This window comes from Coregonus lavaretus, assembly GCF_964263955.1.
Source record: "Coregonus lavaretus genome assembly, contig: HAP1_SCAFFOLD_3447, whole genome shotgun sequence".
Taxonomy (NCBI): Eukaryota; Metazoa; Chordata; class Actinopteri; order Salmoniformes; family Salmonidae; genus Coregonus; species Coregonus lavaretus.
The window spans coordinates 37,501-42,500 of record NW_028159174.1 but is presented as its reverse complement, the minus strand read 5'-3'; the positions used below and the strand labels follow the sequence as shown (position 1 = coordinate 42,500).

General features: G+C 48.8%; 1 protein-coding gene and 1 pseudogene across 2 annotated transcripts in view; both read left to right on the top strand.

Annotated features, from left to right (window-relative positions):
- Nucleotides 1-5,000, top strand: part of LOC311123201 (histone H1-like) — a gene marked incomplete at both ends in the record, with an annotated part of 12,555 nt that overhangs the window by 1,005 nt on the left and 6,550 nt on the right. The gene's annotated exons all lie outside the window — the stretch shown is intronic.
- LOC311123206 lies at nucleotides 309-1,647 on the top strand (annotated as a pseudogene). Its single transcript has 2 exons — nucleotides 309-691; nucleotides 1,166-1,647. The product of its transcript is annotated as an uncharacterized misc_RNA (transcript).

The following is a 5,000-nucleotide window of genomic DNA, read 5'->3' as shown; positions in this document are numbered from 1 at the left end:
AGCTGTTTGTTTCCCATTTGGAGAGAAATAATGTGTGGATGTCATTTCGGACATTTTGGCGCTCACGCGAAATGACACAAAGTAACAAAGTCGGAGGGAAACAAAGTAGCCTCTCACTCGCTGCCTGTGGGTGGGAACCGGCTTAGGGCTGTCTGTCTGTCTGTCCATCTGTCTGTCCCTCGCTCCAATTGGATAAGGCCACACCGGCCCGGTGGCCAATCGTTGCCTCTTGTGGCGAGGTATATGTACGGCTCTCGAAGTGGCGAGCGGCTCATTCAGACTTTCTGTGACTTTCTCAAGCTACCAATATGAGCGGAAGAGGCAAAACCGGAGGCAAGGCCAGGGCGAAGGCAAAGACCCGTTCATCCCGTGCTGGCCTCCAGTTCCCCGTGGGCCGTGTGCACAGGCTGCTGCGCAAAGGCAACTACGCCGAGCGTGTGGGCGCTGGCGCACCAGTCTACCTGGCCGCCGTACTCGAGTACCTGACTGCTGAGATCCTGGAGTTGGCCGGCAACGCTGCCCGTGACAACAAGAAGACTCGTATCATCCCCCGTCACCTGCAACTGGCCGTCCGTAACGACGAGGAGCTGAACAAACTGCTCGGCGGTGTGACCATCGCTCAGGGTGGTGTGCTGCCCAACATCCAGGCAGTCCTACTCCCCAAGAAGACCGAGAAGGCAGTCAAAGCCAAGTAAATTCGCTACTGCGACTTCAACTTGACTACTCAACCCCCAAAGGCTCTTTTAAGAGCCAACCACCTAGCTCTCCAAAAGCGCAAAGTACCTTTCTATGACCGCAATACATTGAGTGGGTGTATACACAACTATTTCGACATTCTGTGCCCACATGAGGCCTTGCATGAACAACAACACCTACTTGGTCTCATTTGCCATAGCAGGCTAGCATTAGATGATACGTGCCTATAAGATGTCACTCTTGACTTTGGCGACTATTATTGCGCGTAAAGGGCCGGCGGCGTCCTATTGCGCATAAAGGGCCGGCGGCGTCCTATTGCGCGTAAAGGGCCGGCGGCGTCCTATTGCGCGCGCACCGGGAGTTTGAGTTTTGGAGAGGCCGGGCCTCCCGTCCAATGGCCAACGGAGGAAAGGAAAGGCCTGCGAAACGGGCCAATCGGGGTGGTGGGGAGATGGTGTCCAATCAGCAGGCGCCACTGCCGGCTTTATAAACTTCACATAGGCATTTCGAGGCTATACTCCCGACTGTCAGAGCAGCGCCATGGCCAGAACCAAGCAAACCGCTCGCAAATCCACCGGTGGCAAAGCCCCCAGGAAGCAGCTCGCCACTAAGGCTGCTCGCAAGAGTGCCCCGGCCACCGGCGGTGTGAAGAAGCCTCACCGTTACAGGCCCGGCACCGTGGCTCTGAGAGAGATCCGTCGTTACCAGAAGTCCACTGAGCTACTCATCCGCAAGCTGCCCTTCCAGCGCCTGGTGCGAGAAATCGCCCAGGACTTCAAGACCGACCTGCGCTTCCAGAGCTCCGCCGTGATGGCCCTACAGGAGGCTAGCGAGGCTTACCTGGTCGGCCTGTTCGAGGACACCAACCTGTGCGCCATCCACGCCAAGCGGGTGACCATCATGCCCAAGGACATCCAGCTGGCCCGCCGTATTCGCGGAGAGCGCGCATAAATGAGGATGACCTGAACTCGAATATCCCCCAAAGGCTCTTTTAAGAGCCACCTCCATATTTCCATCAAAAAGGCACAATTGTTCCATGTATACACGCACCTCTACATTAGCCACCATGTATGTTGTTCACTAACACGTCTAAAAGCTACGTATTGCACCTTTTTAGTTGCCTGAAGTCTAGCTTCAATGTTTGTGTGTGTATATACACAACCATCTGGCATCATCCACTTCCTTTGAACTATATAGTAACACAGTAAAATGCTTTACAAAGGAGGGGAAAAAGAAACGAGTGATAATATAGGCCGAATAGTAACAAGAATTGTGTTCAGATGAATAATTGACACTATTAGTTGTGTGTAATAATAGCCTTGCATGCAGTCCAGAAAAAACATTGCATGCCAACTTACTTTGAAAGTCCCATGTTGCAGTGCTGCTGAGAGACTCATGCAGAGGCCCAAACTTTACAGTGGAGCACGGAGGCCATCTTGTGGTTAAATGTGGGTACTGCACCTCATGGTGATTCCCTTTCAGCATTTGCTCTTTAGGCCAGCGTTTCCCAAACGCGGTCCTGGGGTCCACAAGGGGTGCGCGTTTTGCGTTTTGCCCTAGCACTCCACAACTGATTCTAATACTCCCAACTTGATGATGATGAGTTGATTATTTGAATCAGCTGTGTAGTGCTAGGGCAAAAACTCCCAAAACGTGGCCCGAGTTTGGGAAACCCTGCTTTAGGCTAATACTAGCCTATTAGGATGACTTGGTTGGATCGCTTTAATGGCAACTGCTGAACTCTGGTTTCACTAATTACTTGTCCCAGGTCACCATTATGAATCCAATAGCAAAACAAATGTTTCAAAATTGCTCAATAGTGAAAAAAGGCCAGGAAACGATGGGTTCTCAGCAATATTTCACCAACAACCAATCACTATTCACGCATAGACATTAGGATCATCAACAAATATTCCTAAGTCATACTACAAAAGGGTTGTAACGAAATGGATTTGTCTGTTCAATGCAAGTTCAACGTCAAAGAAAAAGTGCATCACCACAACAAACGTGTCTTTAGATACACTGTAAAAAATGACTTTGTGGAATGTACTCAAGCTATTACAGTCAACAAAAGCACACGTCATATTGTTGAGTAGATCTTTTTGCTTGTTTTTATGAGTAGATAAGCTTGAGTAAGTTGAGTTGATGTGGTCCAATACATTGAGTAAAGATGATAGAGACGTAAAAAGGATTATATTACGTTGATTCGACTCAAATAGACATTGTGTTATTTTACCTGAATGATTCATCCTATTATGTATTTAGACCAACTTACTTTGGATTTCACTCAATCACATCCCTTAAGAGAAAAGGTATCCGGACACCGGGAATCCATTCATTTAAACATCAACGGTTTGCAAAACATCTGTTATCATGAGTTGACAAATTACGGAATTGCAATCAACACTGCAGGTAAATCCTGATTGCTGCAGGTAGGCAACACCGTAGAAATAGGAACTACAACACTAACAACAAGTGACATTTACTCCTGATGTACTGACTGACCTGTTGCAACCTCTACAACCACTGTGCTTATTATTTGACCCTGCTGGTCATCTATGAACGTCTTGGAGAAAAATGTGTGAAACCACTGCCTATATGAGGAGCTGTCGTTGTTTGTTTTATTACCACATACGTATGGAAATTGCACCGGTTGAGAGATGATGGCTCTCTTGTGCCTACGGTGAAGGGTACTTCTGATCCAGCAGGTGGTGCTAAGATCCCTCCCTATATGACTTGAATGATGAGTTGATTTATTCCTTATAGCTCCTAATGATTTTAAGGCCAGTGTTGGCAAACATTACTTGTGCTCCAGCAGGTGGCCATGACATCCCTCCCTATATGACTTGACTGACCAGTTAGTTGATGGACTCCTTATAGCTCCTAATGATTTTAAGGCCAGTGTTGGCAAACATGACTTCTGCTCCAGCAGGTGGCCATGAAATCCCCCCCTATATGACTTGACTGACCAGGTAGTTGATGGACTCCTTATAGCTCTTAATGATCTCAAGTGTCTGTGTTTTTATGTGGTTAGGAGTTTTGCTCACTGCGTGTCCCCCTTCCATTTCAGTGTTTCCCAACTCCAGCGGTAGAGTAGCCTACCCCCAACAGGACCCATTTTTCTTGTAGGCCTGGACAGCCACAGCTGATTGAACAACCTGTCACCTAAATTACCAAGTCCTCAATGAGTAGAATCAGGTGCAACAACAACAACAACAACAACAACAACAACAACAACAACAATATGAGGAGAGGGACACAGTGTACTAGCTGATCTCCCAGTTGTCACAGTTTGGCCTTGTGTTCCACATAGCCTATATCAGTATTTGAGTATGTTTCCCGCGCACGTTAGTTGCTTTCACGTCATCTTTGAAATCGCTCCTCCCTAGTCCCCTAGAACGAGCGCCCTCCCCTTTGCAACGCCTCCGAACATATAACAGAGGCGCGCTTTCTGTGCCGCCGGCCTCAATCAGGTCGACCAAACGCAGATAATAGCGCACCGCGCACCGGCGCTGAAATCATTCATTCACTTGAACTCAACTAGCGAACACACCATGTCCGGAAGAGGCAAAGGCGGCAAGGGACTCGGAAAAGGAGGCGCCAAGCGTCACCGCAAAGTTCTCCGCGATAACATCCAGGGAATCACCAAACCCGCTATCCGCCGTCTGGCTCGCCGCGGCGGCGTGAAGCGTATTTCCGGTCTGATCTACGAGGAGACCCGCGGTGTCCTGAAGGTGTTCCTGGAGAACGTGATCCGTGACGCAGTCACCTACACCGAACACGCCAAGAGGAAGACCGTTACAGCCATGGACGTGGTCTACGCTCTGAAACGTCAGGGACGCACCCTGTACGGTTTCGGCGGTTAAACCCACTCTCTTCGGAACCTCAACACCCCGACTCGAACCCAAAGGCTCTTTTAAGAGCCACCCACATCCGCTTAAAATGGGCCCATTCCATGTAGTGTTATATATAACAACAAATGTTTAGTATGCAATTTAGTAAGAAAGTATGAGCCACTTCGAGTGGACAGGGAGTATTAATTAGAGGATTCTAATGTCCCGTCCACTTTTAGCGCACAGAGGGAGGCCTATATCTGACAGTGGCAAAGTGTAAGAACGTTATTATTTTGGGTCAAGCAATAGTGGAATTTGGACAACATAAAGCCACCACGAGTCGGTAGACGTGGCTCGAAAAGAGGGGGACAGCGCGCACACACACACACACAGTCCAAAATGGGAGCCCTATGTCTGACGGTGCCAAAGTGGGCAATTTTATCACCAGCATTATTTGGCACAACAATCGTG